The sequence below is a fragment of the Balaenoptera musculus genome, chromosome 4 (assembly GCF_009873245.2).
Source record: "Balaenoptera musculus isolate JJ_BM4_2016_0621 chromosome 4, mBalMus1.pri.v3, whole genome shotgun sequence".
Classification (NCBI taxonomy): Eukaryota; Metazoa; Chordata; class Mammalia; order Artiodactyla; family Balaenopteridae; genus Balaenoptera; species Balaenoptera musculus.
The window spans coordinates 29,236,277-29,253,166 of record NC_045788.1 but is presented as its reverse complement, the minus strand read 5'-3'; positions in this window follow the sequence as shown (position 1 = coordinate 29,253,166).

Below are 16,890 nucleotides of genomic sequence, written 5' to 3'. Positions count from 1 at the left end.
TGGAAGTTTGTACCTTTTGATCACCTTCATCCAATTCCCTCTCCCCCCACCCCCTAACACCTCCAACCACAAATCTGATCTCTTTTTCTGTGAGTTTGTTTGTTTTTGAAATATAATTGTCCTACAGCACTGTGTTAGTTCCTGATGAGTTAGTTTTAAATATGGATCGTCCTAGAAGAAATGATACTTTACGTGGCAATTAGCAGGATTTCAAAGCTGGGGATGCAGCTCTGCGCCCTTTGTAGATCCATCTTCTTTCAAAGCATCGGGACAGCCCCCTTAGGACAGTCCCATTCTCTGGGTGCCTATCTCAGTGGTTTTCACCTTCCTTTAGGAGTCCATTTCTGCCACCCCCCCCCCCCCCCGCTTCCCCATGTGACTCACCTTCTCCCTGAATGACGGGAGAGAAGAGCTTTGGAATAGAGAGGGTGGACCTGGATGCTGTTAATTTTCTGCGAGGACAACCTTGAAACCATGTTTTCTCTCTTAAGCTGTCCGTCAAATAAATATCTGATGCTTTCTAGGAACTCCAAATCAATATATGGCAATGTCCTACTACAAACTTTTTGAAATATACTTGCTGTAGCCTGTAATAATCCAAACGAGACCATAAACAAAAACAAGGCACACCTGTAGCTCATTTGTTCCCACTGTTTCAATTGCTCCGATTCCCACTTTTGCCCAGAGCAGATTAGGATCACCTGCCAAACTGACTTCTGATTTAATGAAGTAGCTCGTGTACATTCATTTGGCTCTCCAAAATAATCCCTTTAAGAAAACACATTTCTCCTTTTCAAATGTAGTTCAGCCTTTTCTTGCTATGAACCACTTTCTTTTTTTTTTTTTTTTTGAAATATAAGTATACACATTTTAATTTATTTTTAAGACTATTTATATTTTAGAATCAGGACACGTATATGTATGACTAAACAGCATGGCTGACACGGGCCAAATCCACACTGGTAAACTTCCAAGAACCATCTACTGTGCTGACAGCAGTACTGGTGCAGACAGACGGAGAATAAAGAAGAGTGCTTGGGAGCGCAGTAGTGATTATAGCGCTGGTAAAGAAGGAGCCTCGTCGTGGACGCTACAGCAGGACAGCTCCCCAGTACTGACATGTGCACAGTTCCAGATCTCCACGACAGAAACGGCCCAACCCATCCAAACAGCCTCCCAACTTGGCTGGCAAGTGCAGAGCGTGGAGGAACTCAGGCACACGGGGCACAGGGATGGGGAACTGGACCCAGAGAAAAGCTGAAGAAGCAGAGTTCAGACAAGTACGTGTGTTCATACACGTACTCCCACAGCACTGCCCTATATAACAAAACTGTACACAATTTAACAAAGGTGCTCCCAGCCTCCCTGTCACCTCTTTGGCAGTGAGTCAGGCCATCCCAACTTCCGACACACAGACATCTTCTTCAGGAGGAAGGCTGTCCTGTGCGGTGGGGACAGGCCTTCAGGTGAGAGCAAAGCTATTGAAGCTATAGAATTAATTGAACATCCTTAAACAAAAAAGATGTTAATTGCTAATTATAAGCGTACAAGCCAAAAACTGCTTCATGTCCCATACCCCAAGGATGGGCATAGTCAATCATTGAACTACACAATGGTGAAGTATAACAAGCCCTTGATCGTGCTTTAGCAAGTACAATTATGGGGTAAGGAAAGAAATTAGGTTCCATATGCTAAAATTTATGCTTACTGCTATGAACTATGTTTTAATGTATTTCTTGAGTCAAAATAAAACCAAGGGTCTGGGCATCCCTGGTGGCACAGTGGTTGAGGGTCTGCCTGCTAATGTGGGGGACACGGGTTCGAGCCCTGGTCTGGGAGGATCCCACATGCCACGGAGCAACTGGGCCCGTGAGCCACAACTGCTGGGCCTGCACGTCTGGAGCCTGTGCTGTGCAACAAGAGAGGCCGCGATGGTGAGAGGCCCGCGCACCGCGATGAAGAGTGGCCCCCGCTCGCCGCAACTAGAGAAAGCCCTCGCACAGAAACAAAGACCCAACACAGCCATAAATAAATAAATAAATAAATTAAAAAAAAAAAAAACAAAAACCCAAGGGTCTAAGGATCCACCAAGCTTATGATGGACTCTCATCTATAACTCATTCACTTCTGTAAGTTAGGCCCACGGTAATGGAACCTGTTCAGGCTTGCAAGCACATCTAAACTGAAGAAACATTAAAGCCACCCCTGTATAATTAGGCACAGGGGCACAGGAAACCTCAGCTGGATGACTTATCAGGGCTTCTCAGGACTGGATGTTGGTCCAATCGAGGATGTGAGAAGTAGCATCAGATCTGGAAGCCTTTGAAAGTTCTCATGCTGAGGATGCGTGCATCAAAGCTCACGTTGACTGCACCGAGAGGAATGAATACGTTCTAAAGCACTTTATCTTTATTGCTGCCTGAAGTGATCTGTAAAGAGTATAATTGCCAGCTTTGTATCTTAGGTGCACAATTCCATTACTGGGCTCTATGGGGCCATCAGTCCCATGGATGGTCCTCTGCTTGACAAACGAGCCATCACATTCCAAACTTGCCTGAATGGCAAGTGCCATCTTCAGGTCAGTTCACCCCAGCCTGAATCTGGCAGATGTTACCGGAAGCCTCGGCTGCCCGGGCTGTTCTTAGAGTCTGCTTAAAAAGCCTGTCATGCCTCTGATAACCTGAGGTCACAGCTTCTGATCAAAGAGCGCCTCCAGGGTGAAGCTGACCTCTGTTTCCTTTGACTGTCCATAAATATCCCTAACAGTTGGTTAGCCTAATCTTAATTTTCTAGCCACATTTGTGTGTGCGACAGGGGCCAGCCACCGTTCAGTAGTGAGGAAGTTAATACAGTGCTGGCCTTTGTGCATGGGCCGGTTGTGATCCAGTTTCCCTGGGTTTATCTAAATATCACTTAGTCTACCAACTAGAGATTAATTAAGTCGGGATGGGGGGTGTTAAAAAAAACTCTCCTGCCAGCATGCGAATAAACCTTGGGTTCACACTTGGCCATGAATGTCTGTGCGATCCCAGGATTTCAGAGGTAATCTTATCCACATCTCTCATTTTATAGACGAGGGATGAGAACTCACATTTACTGAGGCCTCCTGAGCGCTTAGGTGCAGTTGGGAGTTTTTCATTCACTCGCTCAGTTGGCTGATGAGGAAACTGATGATACGTTTGTCCCAGCGCCAAAAAAGGATACCGTAGTCCTGAAGGAAAAAGAGCTTTGGTTAAAGAGGAGAGGGTGAGAGGAGGGGTAACTCTGAGGCAGCAGGGCAGAAGATGATACATGTGGATGGGTTTGCTGGCAGGTGGAAGAAGACAGGAGACCAGGTGGTGGAGGGTGATGGAAAGAGGGAGGTTGCCCAGGATATACTGGACATGCTTTCGTACCTCAGTGGAAGACACTGGAAGTACAATCTCCGAGCCAGTTTCTGGGCTGCTTTTGCTACAATATTCCAGGTGCTTGCTGTCTGCTTTCAAAGTAAGTTTGTTCGATTGGAATCTAGACATGTGTGTTTGAGGAGGCTACAAGGAGGGAAAATGTTGTCGTTATTATTATCACTTTAATGATAATAATAGTTACCACTCATCACAAGTTTAATGTGTGCTAAAAACTGCTATGTGGGGACTTCCCCGGTGGTCCAGTGGTTAAGACTCTGTGCTCCCAATGCAGGGGGCCCCAGTCTGATCCCTGGTCAGGGAAATAGATCCCACATGCCGCCACTAAGAGCCCACACGCTGCAACTATAGACCGGGTGCAGCCAAATAAATAAATAAATGTTAAATAAATAAATAAATATTTAAAAAACTGCTATGTGTATGATGTATCTTATACATATATTGATTTTTTTCTTATATATAAATTTTTACAAGAAACCTTGGAGGCTGGTATTTTAAAGATGATACTTCTAGGCCACGTTCTCCCAGCAAATGGTAGATCTGGGATTTGACCCTAGGTTTGTCTGGCTCCAAATTTATGTGACATAACCCCAAATAAGTAATTTGATCTTTACTCACAAAACATGGTTTCAGTGTCCTCACCCCCCAATTTTTATGCTCATCAAGCCAGTTGAGAGCATTACAGCATAAGAAGTAATAGCAGTAAGATAAGCTGCCCCTTTAGCTATCCCTAAATTCATGGTCTCAAGGAACCTTCTTCATGTGTGTCAGCCTTGTCAGTTCCTGGAATCAGTTCCTGATTCCATATGTCCAGTAACAATTTATGACCTATAATTAAATGGGATACCCTGCCCTTATCAGACCCTTTAGATATAGTCCTACCACGTGAAACAAAGCAACACAAAACACTTCTTTTCCATTTAATGTTGACACTCATTCTTGTTCTTATTCATGAATAACTAGTCATGTCAAAATAGGATACTGAGGACCTTTAAATGTCCAACAAGAAGAAATATATAATTAAGTAATATCAGGGTAAAGAAGTAAATCTTGGGAAGTGGTGGAAATAGGAGGAGAGAGGGGAACTCAAGTCTGAGCAAATGCCACAATCTAACCAGGCACGTTTTACCTGTGTGAAGAGGGGATGCAAGGGCATGTGTTTACCTGAAACCCACCTGCTGGGTGGAAACCCTCCAAATTCATTCCTGTGAGTTATGTGACAGTGGGCATTCTTAAAGAGAGGAATAAGACCATATCACTTTGGTTGGAATTTCTAGACAGAGTGAGGCTGTGAGGAAACAGGGTAACTTAGGCTGGTCTCTGGGTCTGATTAGCCTTCTCTCTGGGGGTGCCTGGCAGAGAGGAATCGATATTGGTAGAGATGTCCAGGGTCAGGAGGGCTCTGGAGCACAGAGGGGAAAGAAGCACATAGGAAACAGCTAAGACCTTATCAGTGTCGCCATTCTGCTGAGGACGTCCTTGGAGGCCGGTTAACTGTGGCTCTAGCCCTGCCAGAGTTTCCAGAGACAAAAGCTCACCCTTGCTCTTCCTTTCACTTAGAAAATTAACAAAATGCAAGTCATTCCAGAGGCCCTGGGAAATGTCCAGCTGTCCTGTGAAGGCAGCTCACCTCTGTCCCGAAGGACCATGACTGTACTTCTTAAAGAACAGATTGTTTGTTTGGTCGCTTATGTTTATCTGTTTACTTATTATAGCCTCTTCACCCTTCCTTATTTACTGGAGAAAACCCAACTTTCTTGATATGTAAGTTGGGAAGTATGTGATGGGGGAAATGTGGCTGTTTATTGCCCTCTGTGACCTTGAACATGTTATCAAAGTCATTTGGGTTTCAGTTGCTTCCTGACTGAAGTGAATCTCGTGTGTAAATACAGAAATATTACATTTTTCATTAAGCACCGTCACATCACCAGCTTCTTATAGAGATGAAAGTTTTTCTTTTATCTTATGGCTCATTCTTTCATTATTAACAACCTTTTCTAACAGGATTTTCTTAGAATCACAGAGTGCTACAGCCAGAAGGGACATAATGAATGAAAAAAAAAGAACATTTCCACTGTAAAGGTCTGTTCAAATACAAAGGTACAGAATTACCTTGGTTCCTTTAACCTCTCCTGATCTTTATTTTTCAGACCTCTACTCACTCCTGTGGCTTTCTTCTGAACTGACTGCAGTTTCTCTCTCTCCCCCATCAATTGCAGGCATCAGAACTAGACTCAGCACTCAGGGTGGGTCTCCAGGTTGTGTGGCTGAGCAGGGGAGATGGGAGTGGACAGACCGGCAGGGACAGCGGCAACTTGCTGGTGGACGGACAAGCGTTAGTGGGAAAGAGAAGAGGAGTAGGCAGTCTTTGTATAACAGTTAGAAGTCAGACATCTTCCCCACCATGTCATTTACATTTCAGAGTTTCCCAAACAATGGCACATACATCAGTGAACCATTTCCTCACAAAGCAGTTAACAAGGCTTTATCGGGGGCCCACTGTTTTTATGAGAAGTCAGAAAACTGCCAATTTTTGGTCCCCTGGCTGAATGCTGCCTGTGGGCAGGGTTTGTTTTTCTCACAGTTAAAGATGTTTTAATGAGCTACTGACATTTTAAAATTAAGAGAGTTCACCTAAGAATTATCCAGATTTCTAGCTTCTTTCACACTTTTTTTTAAAAAAATTTTTGGCCACGTGGCTTGTGGGATCTCAGTTCCCCGACTAGGGATTGAACCTGGGCCACGGCAGCGAAAGCCCAGAATCCTAACCACTAGGCCACCAGGGAACTCCCCTTCTTTTACATTCTGAAGGTTGGGAATATTAGGCCAGCATGTCAGGCCTGAGACCACGTGCTGAAGCTGAGTGACAGCTTCCCCCATGTGGATGGGAACTGCCTTCCAGTTCTCCTAAGTCCCACCTTGCCCATTGTGATGGATTGAATTATGTCCCCCCAAACTCATATGTTGAAGCCCTAACCCACAATGTGACTATATCTGGAGACAGGACCTTTAAGAAGGCAATTAAGGTTAAGTGAGGTCCTAAGGGTAGGGCCCTAATCTGATAGTACTGGTGTCCTTATAAGGAGAGGAAGTGACACCAGACAGCTAGCTCTCTTCCCCTCTCCATGTGGGCACAGAGGAAAGGCCATGTGAGGACACAGGAAGAAGGCAGCATCTATAAGCCAGGAAGAGAGGCTTCACCAGCAACCAACCTTGTTGGCACCTTGATCTTGGACTTCTAGTCTCCAGAACTGCGAGAAACTGAATCTGTTGTTTAAGTCCCCACGCCTGTGGTATTTTGTTATGGGATCCCCAGCAGACTAATACACCCATGTACCTCACTTTGTGTCTAGCTTCTGTGGGCCTTTGAGCTTGAGACTCCTGCTTTATGTCCTTGGGAGTTAAAAGTGAATATCCGCTTCCTATACCTTGTCTACTGGTAAGGAAAGTTAAATGGAGACATAATTTGTAACACAAGATGTAATACAAGAGATATACAAACTGATATCAAAGGACAGAACTGTCAATGGTTGGGATGGAAGGGAGAAGAGAGAAAAAGAGAAGAAGTCTTCACTATGGAGAGAGCATATCAGAAGGGTTTTAAGAGATTTGGAATATTTCAACAAATGGCGATGGAACAGAAGGCAGGAGCAAAGGCATGCAGGTGTGAATGTGGATGGTGTGTTACAAGGTTTGGCTAGAGTGCAGGGTGCATTGCAGGTGGGGAGTGTGTGATAGGAGATAAGGCCAGAAAAGGAGGAGTGAGATCATGAGCCCAGAATGCCATACCATAGGATTTGGTTTAATTCTGGAGTAAATGAGGAGCACCCGGGGATGGAGGATGAACGGTATGTTTTAATTAATGAATGAATTAATTATTAGGAACATCCAATGTGCGAAGTGCTGCAAATACAGTTGTGGACAAGGTAGAACTAAGTCTCTGCCCTCATGGAGCTGACAGAAATAAACACTCAGATATAGAACACAATGTCAGGGAGCGATGAGTGCTATGAAGAACAGTAAAGCAGTGTAAGGCGTAGAGTGTACTATGGCAGGTGCTGGTGTAGATGCAGGTCAGGAAAGGCATGGTATTTGGGCAGAACCCTGAATGAAGTGAGAGAATGAATCATGGAGCGTCTGGAAAAAAATAATTATAGACAGAGGGAACACAAGTGCAAAGGTCCTGAGGCAGGAACAGTTATGTTCAAGGAACAACAGAGAGGCCAATCTGGCAGGAGTATGCAACAGGAAGAATGGTGGGCAGTGGTGCAGAGGTAGTCAGGGGTCAGATCTTTTCCAGGAAGGGAACCCCAATGCAATATGAAGGATGGATCAGACACCAGGACTGGAATAGGGAGACTGCTAGATGCCTATAGGAATGATGAGGGCCTGAGCCAGCTCAGGAGCAATGGAGTTGGAACTGTATAGTCATACGCAGGAGACGGGCACATTTTGGACCAGGACATAAATGAAATCTCCAAACGGAGCTGGCCTTGGGAAAGACAGGGTTTGGAGACAGGATGAGATGGGGCACTTACCTCCCAATCTCTGGATCAATCATGTGTGAGGGCAGCCATTAGAGAAGGAGGAGAACCAAAGTTCCCTCTCTCCCAAAGTTCAGACCATCAGTCTGTAACTGTCTCAAAGAAGGGTGAAGGCAGAGACAGAGTTCATCTGCTTCCACAGCTCAGAAGCCCAGGCAGGCACCAAGGGGCATCACAGAGAAAACAAGTGTTCTCCTAAAAAGTACAACAACTCTATTTCTTATCACTACATGTCTGGCAAATGTCCCAGACATCCTGGTTTGGTCTAAACCTAAAATGAAATGACTTGTTCTAACAAGTGGAAATAAAAAGACTTGAAAGGCAGTGCAGGGGGAGGGATTAATACAGTCCAGAATGTGGGTTGGCTTGGTACAGTTTCTCTTTGGCATTTAAAAAATATATATATTTGTTTGTTTGTTTGTTTGTTTGTTTATTTATGGCTGCTTTGGGGCTTTGTTGCTGCACACGGGCTTTCTCTAGTTGCGGTGAGTGAGGGCTACTCTTCATTGTGGTGTGAGGGCTTCTCATTGCAGTGGCTTCTCTTGTTGTGGAGCACGGGTTCTAGGGGCACGGGCTCAGTAGTTGTGGCTCGAAGGCTCTAGAGCGCAGGCTCAGTAATTGTGGCACACGGGCTTAGTTGCTCTGTGGCATGTGGGATCTTCCCAGACCAGGGCTTGAACCAGTGTCTCCTGCATTGGCAGGCGGATTCTTAACCACTGCACCACCAGGGAAGCCCCTCTTGGGCATTAAAAAAAAAATTTTTTTTAATAGATCTTTATTGGAATATAATTGCTTTACAATACTGTGTTAGTTTCTGTTGCACAACAAAGTGAATCAGCCATATGCATACATATGTCCCCATATCCCCTCCCTCTTGCATTTCCCTCCCACCCTCCCTATCCCACCCCTCTAGGTGGTCACAAAGCACCGAGCTGACCTCCCCGTGTTATGTGGCTGCTTCCCACTAGCTATCTATTTTACATTTGGCAAATATGTATATATGTCGATGCTACTCTCACTTGGCCTTAGCTTCCCCCTCCCCTCTGTGTCCTCATAGAAACACAAAAGACCCAGAATAGCCAAAGCAATCATGAGAAAGAAAAACGGAGCTGGGGGAATCAGGCTCCCTCACTTCAGACTATACTACAAAGCTACAGTCATCAAGACAGTATGGTACTGGCACAAAAACAGAAATATAGATCAATGGAACAGGATAGAAAGCCCCAAGATAAGCCCACACACTTATGGGCACCTAATCTAGGACAAAGGAGGCAAGAGCATACAATGGAGAAACGTCATTTTTTTCTTTTGTGGTTTAAGCTTCAGTGACGAGGAGGCAGATAAAGCTTGAGAGTCATATAAAGCTCTGTCTCCAGAGTGCAATGATCCGGGAGCAGGGTCATCACCTTTGGCATTCTTCTCTACTTATGTTTTACCCTTGGTATTTTTCCTTTTCCTTCTTGCTTGGCTGGGAGAATTCTGATGAGCTTCTTAGGAAAGAATGTTGGGCTTTCTTTGTTGCCCTTGCTGTGGGCAAGCGTTCAAAAAAGGCGGCGTCAACTGTAAACATCTGTGGTAAGAGCGCCCTCTGCTGGTACGCCCTATTTGTCTCTGGCTGCTATTTCCCTAAAAGTGCGAAGGCTTCGTTATCGTCTTCATTAAATAAATTGGCAAAGGAGAAAAGCAAAAAAGTATTGTTGTTGGGATAAATTAATTTCACCCAATGTGTCTAGAACCTTGTGGAGCAGTCCTAATCCTTACTTGGCCATGGTCTCTGAATCTTCTGACACTGCCTTTCTTTGGGATTTACACTTAAACTTTTACTAATCCAGAAAAAAGGTAAAAATGGCAGCAATTCAAAGCTTGGAAGGAGTGTTGATACAGTTCATTTGATCAATTTTCTGCCTCCGTTTCTGTGATATTTACTGTCTACTCCGTTTTTTAAATGCTTGACAGCCAAGCATTCTCGTAGGCCTCTCAGAATCTTAAATGAAAAAGATACAGTCTTTGTCTTTTCTGAGCGTGGAGGGTGGTGGGAAAGAGGGAATGAGGAAACGGAAAATTACAACACTGGGAGACAAATACTGAGGTGTGAACAATGAAGTGGGCGGTCGGGGGATGAATTTTTTTGGTTATTCAAACTCAAAGGTGAAAAAAATGAATGCCTCCCTGACCCAAATTATTCCTCCTGACAGTCATGTCTCTCCTGTGCACTAGAACTCAAGTTCTATGAACAAGTCATGATGGATTTAATATATTTCTATGTTACTAATCCCACAGAGTGATTTTAGATCTGAAAGGGATACATTAATACATATTTCAGTGTTATCATAATTCTTCTATGTCCGAGGGAAAATGTTTTCTTTTATAACTTGAACATTTGGAGAGACTCTACGTCTCTAGCTAATTATTGCTTTTAATTGTAGAATACCACTGTACAATGAAAAAGGTTATGTGTGGGTTTTGCTAGAAGTCATAGTTTTGATAGAAATGATTTTCCTCCATATAAAGGGAGAGTTATATTTAATGAGTCCTTCCAAATGTCGTCCTTCACAAGGGAGAGGCTTGTCTCCACCCTCCCTGGGTGACATTTACCCATTGGCTCTAACCCATGGTCTTGTACCTATGTGGCTCTGACTGTAACCCAGTGTCCCAGTGGCCCTTAACCTTTTATCTTGTTCTATCAATATTTGGAAAACTTATTAATGCATTTTCCAGAGTGTTTTTTTCCCCTATGCTCTGAGCCTTCTACATAAGAAAAGCTTTAAATAAAACTGGGAGAAAGAAATTGCCGGTTGGTGTGGAGAGAGAAAGAGAGAATATACTGGTGAGCTCTCCTGGCTATAAATTCAGCTAAAAGATGTTGGTGGTATTTTGGGGGTACACTTCTTCTTACCAGACATAGATGATGTTGTTTATTATTTTATTTAAATTATTTATTTTATTTTTGACTATTTAGGATCCATTTGGTATTTGCATAAATTTGGTCATTTTTTAAAAATTTCTTTTTCAATATTGATTTTTAACTCTCAACTGTGCACTATAAAAACCATTTCTGTCCCTTCAAGTGGAACTGATCACCTTTCTCTCTCACAGGACAGCTATCTCTAGGACTCCAGCCTTGGTTCACTTTATCGCTCATACTGTGCCTTGTCCAAAAATATCTTCTAAACACAAAAATTCCTAAGAGGATTTTGGAGAAGTACCTACAAGTCCTTAGACTGATTACACCTGATAAACACTGATTTAGGCACCGTCGTGCTGATTTGAAATAAAAACCTCAGTTGGACTTAGAGGAACTCAGAGGCTCCATGTAGCTTTGAACCTGCTCTGTCCTGAGCTGGTCTCGGTGATCCACCACAGCTGGAGACACAAGGCTGCGTGTACACACTGATGGTGGACAGTTAGCCTTTTAATTCTGTTTACCATCGTTTGGTAGAAGCAGAGGTACAAAATCAAGGATAGAATTTAAACACAATACTCAAAATGGCAGTGAGAAGTAAATAGAGGTGAGGGGAGCTGTAAGATGGAGGAGACAGGGGCGGGCACCTGCGTTCCCCTGGCCCTGTCACTCATGAACTGCGTGTCCTAGACTCAGCTGTGGATGTGCTCCTTTTTCCTATCTTTACAGTTATCAGTAGTGTGCTTCTTAGAAGTGCCTCAGGGAGGATGAGGAAGGGGAGATGGGAGGCAAAGTGGTTGGAAGTAGGGGGGGTCCCTTCCTGTTTCAACCTGAGCAGCTCAGTTTTATTCTATTTTAAATATTTGACGTCGTCCTAAGATGCTGTTTGAAGAAAACAGAAGATCTTGTTTGGTCCAGCAGAACAAAACATGACCTCCCCCTGCAAAAATAAAACCTTTTGAGAATAATTAGACTAGATGATTTCTAATTTCCTACAAGCTCTGGAATTCTATGAGTTGGAATGGTGGTATTTGTTGCTTTACTGCCAAATATCCATGATGACTTCCTTCTGATTTTCCTGCATTTATCTTGTGACAATTATGACAAAACCTGAAGCTGCCAGAAGCCACCATAGAAAGCTTAGGCATAGAGCCAGTCCAAAGGCAGCCAGTCAGAGTTGGGTCCTGGTGGTAGCATTTAGTTGCAGAATGAAACCTCACTTGTGACTGTACTGTCTTCCAGGGTTTCAGTTACATGAGCCAATACATTGCTTTTTTTATTATTATTTTTTTGCTTAAGCCATTAGAGTTGAGTTTTCTGTCACTTGCAACCAAAAGATTTCTCATTGAATGAGATGATGTTTAAAAGGAAATCAACAAATGTTTATTAAGATGTCATAGAGTACAAAATAGATTTTTAAATGCTTGAGATAAAAATCAAGGAACTATTTATGTCAGTAAAAAAATTAACTTTAATATGCTGTCTTTTGTGTATGGAAATGATGGTCCTGATTTATTATCAGTAGGACATTCCCTTTGATTTGTTTACTTAACTAGTGATTAAAAAACTCTACCTCCTGAAGCAATTAAATGGATAGTGTTTGTCTCACTAACATGTTTGGACCATCTGAATTCACGTGGAGGTAGATAGATCTGAGAAATGTGAAACTAATAAAAACAGATAATTGCAAAATTACAAAGCACACTGGATGAAAAGGGGCTAAAATCACTCTCCTATACTGCTTTGTGAGAGTGTACATTGTAACAACTTTTTTTTTAAAGGTAATCAATGTAATTTAATGTACTAATACAATTATTTCACAGAACGATATTACTAAAAATCTAAAAAAGCACATTATCATATTCGTTATATTTTCTTCCTTTTGTATTAGTTCACGTCTCCGAACTTGGGTAGTCAGTTGCCCACATAGCTTAGATTTCTTTAAGTTCCTTGAGAGAGAGGCTGACTTTTACCTCTGCCTTCTCAGCTGGGCACAGTAGCTGGTACAGGATGTAGCAACTTTATTTTAATTAATTTTTTTTAATAGTAGGTTATTGTTGGTTATCTATTTTAAATATAGAAGTGTGTATATGTCAATCCCAAACTCCCAATCTATCCCTCCCCACACCCTTCCCACCTGGTAACCATAAATTCATTCTCTAAGTCTGTGAGTCTGTTTCTATGTTGTAAATAAGTTCATTTGTATCATTTTTAAACTTAGATTCTACATATGAGTGATATCACATGATATTTGTTTTTCTCTGTCCGACTTACTTCACTTAGTATGATAATCTCTAGGTCCATCCATGTTGCTGCAAATGGAATCATTTCATTTTTTTTGGTGGCTGAGTAATATTCCATTGTATATATGTACCATATCTTCTTTATCCATTCATCTGTTGATAGACATTTAGGTGGCTTCCATACCTTGGCTATTGTAAACAGTGCTGCAATGAACATTGGGGTGCATGCATACTTTCGAACTATATTTTTCTCTGGATATATGCCCAGGAGTGGCATTGCAGGATCATATGGTAGCTCTATTTTTAGTTTTTTAAGGAAACTCCATACTGTTCTCCATAGTGGCTGTATCATTCCCACTAACAGTGTAGGAGGGTTTCCTTTTCTCCACACCCTCTCCAGCATTTATCGTTTGTAGATTTTTTGATGATGGCCATTCTGACTGGTGTGAGGTGATATCTCATTGTAGTTTTGACTTGCATTTCTCTAATAATTAGCGATGTTGAGCATCTTTTCATGTGCCTCTTGGCCATCTGTTTGTTTTTTTTTTTAATTTATTTTTAATTTATTTTTGGCTGCTTTGGGTCTTCGTTGCTGTGCGTAGGCTTTCTCTAGTTGCGGCAAGTGGGGGCTACTCTTCATTGTGGTGCGTGGGCTTCTCATTGCAGTGGCTTCTCTTGTTGTGAGCATGGGCTCTAGGCCTGCGGGCTTCAGTAGTTCTGGCGTGCGGGCTCAGTAGTTGTGGCTCATGGGCTCTAGAGCGCAGGCTCAGTATTTGTGGTGTATGGGCTTAGTTGCTCCATGGCATGTGGGATCTTCCTGGATCAGGGCTCGAACCTGTGTCCCTTGCACCAGCAGGTGGATTCCTAACCACTGCACCACCAGGGAAGCCCCCATCTGTTTGGTTTTTGAGCCACATGAGCTGTCTGTAAATTTTGGAGACTAATCCCTTGTTGGTTGCATCGTTTGCGAATATTTTCTCCCATTCCGTGGGTTGTCTTTTCGTTTTGTTTGTGGTCTCCTTTGTTGTGGAAAAGCTTTTGAGTTTAATTACGTTCCATTTGTTTATTTTCGTTTTTATTTCGATTGCTCTGGGAGACAGATCAAAAAAGATATTGCTGCAATTTTTGTCAGAGTGTTCTGCCTATATTTTCCTTTAAGAGTTCTACAGTATCCAGTCTTACATTTAGGTCTTTAATCCATTTTGAGTTTATTTTTGTGTATGGTGTTAAAGAATATTCTAGTTTCATTTTTTTACAGGTAGCTGTCCAGGTTTTCCAGCACCATTTATTGAAGAGACTGTCTTTTCTCCATTGTATATCCTTGCCTCTTTTGTCATAGATTAATTGACCATAGGTGCCTGGGTTTATTTCTGGGCTTTTTATCCTGTTCCATTGATCTGTATTTCTGTTTTTGTGCCAGTACCATATTGTCTTGATTACTGTAGCTTTGTAGTATAGTCTGAAATTAGGGAGCCTGATTCTGATAATTGCAAACTTACAAAGTTCACTGAAAGAAACGGGGCTAAAATCACTCTCTTGTACTGCTTTGTGAGAGTGTACACTGTAACAACGTTTAAAGGGCAACTTGATAATACTATCAAGGGCCTTAGAACTGTGATCTCACTTTAGCAGTCCCATCCCTGGAAACTTATCCTAAGGAAATAACTATGAATGTATACAAAATCTTAGATACAGAGATGTTCATTTCAGCACTGATTATAAACACACACACACACACACATACACACACACACTGTTATGGACAGAACTGTGTTTCATCCCCACCCCACCACTGCACACCCACCAAATGCATCTGTTGAAGTCTTAATTCCCAGTAACTCAAAATGTATTTGGAGATAGAGCCTTTAAAGAGAAAATTAAAATAAAATGAGGTCATATGGATAGGCCCTAATCCAATATGACTAGGCCTTATAAGGACAGGAGATTAGGACAGAGATATACACACAAAGAGGAAGACGGCCATCTATAAGCCAAGGATAAAGGCCTCAAAATGAAACCAACCCTGTGGACACCTTGGTTTTGGACTTCTGGCCTTCAGAATTGTGAGAAAATAAATTTCTGTTGTTTTTTTGTTATGGCAGACCTAGAAAACTAATACATTTGTACACACACACACATACACACACACAAACACGCACACGCATGCATAAAGGAAAACATTCTAAATGCGGAGCAGTACGTAATTAGTTAAATATGTATGGCTCATCTGCATAATGGAACCCCATTCATCCACTTAAAGTGATATAGATGAATACTGTCATGGAAAACTGTTGTTGATATGTCATTAGGTAATGTAAATTATCAAACAGTATGTATAGTATAATCCTATGTTTGTAAAAAAATATATGTATGTGTACATATATGACAAATATTAATTTGGTCTGAGATGATACATTCCTTTATGAAAGTAAAAAATGGCACCAATGGCAGCTGGACCATGAAGTTCCCAAGTGAACATTAATGATATTCACAGAATATAAACAACACTCAGACAAGGCCACTATAATCATGTTTGGAAGATAAACACAAAGCCACTCTACAACAACAGAAATGACTAAATACCTTCCAACACGAGAGACTGCTACTTTCTTTCTTTTTAAACTAATGACGACTCTCACCCACTTTAGTTTTTCCCCTTGCAAGAATTAATTTTTATAAGATATTCATTGTCAAATTGCCCCTTCTTCTTGACAGAATCCAATCCAGATTTGATCTCTGCTTCCTTGATTTGTCCTTGAAAGTACAGTAGTCCCCCTTATTCGTGGTTTTGCTTTTTGTGGCTTCAGTTAACTGAGGTAAATCTCGGTCCACAAATGTTAAATGGGTAATTCCAGAAATAAACAATTTGTAAAGTTTTAAATTGCATACCATTCTGAGTAACACGATGAAATATCTTGCCACCCAGCTCTGTCCTAGAGGGGGTGTGGACCATCCCTTTGTTCAACGTGTCCCACCCAGTAGTCACTCAGTAGCAGTGCTTATGTTCAAGTAACCCTTATTTTACTTAATAATGGCCCCAAAGTTCAAGAGTAGTTATTGATGCTGGCAATTCAGATATTCTCTTATTGTGCCTAAGTTATAAATTAAACTTTATCATAGGTATGTAAATATAAGAAAAAACATAGTATATATAGGGTTTGTTACTATCTGTGGTTTCAGGCAACCACTGGGGGTCTTGGATTGTATCCCCACAGATAAGGGGGGACTACTGTAACCATAAAAAGCCCAAATCCTATAAGAAACTTCTCCAAACTCCCTCTTACTGAGAGGTTCCATTTTCTGGAGCTTTCAGTCAACGGGCTTTTACAATTCTAAATGAGATAAAATTGTCCCCCTCCCACCCACCAGAACTGGCTGGAAATCCCATCTTAGCTGAGTTTTACATGGTGTGTAGCAAACAGCGGGGCTCCAACTGTTCAGGTCAATGTGGGAGCCACCGAGGTGCTCATTATCTTTTCTAAGAGGGCAGCTGCATTACCTCTATGCCAAGCTGGGTACAAGGATCTTAGGCTGCAGGATAAGGCCAAAGATTTTGGGTTCAGTCCCTCTTTCCCCAGAAGCCAGGTCACTACTCAAGGGCTCTCTGGGACTGGGGCGTGGGTCCTCCCCATTAGTGGAACCCACTGCCACTGGCCTCCTCCCTAGTGAACCTTCTATCCTCGTTCAGGCCTCCAGTCTCAGCACCAGCCTCATTCTGGATGGGTGAGATGGCAGCCTTCTAGCACCTCCTAGCTTCTGTTTCTAGCTCTGCAACTAAAATGCAATAATCTGTTGAG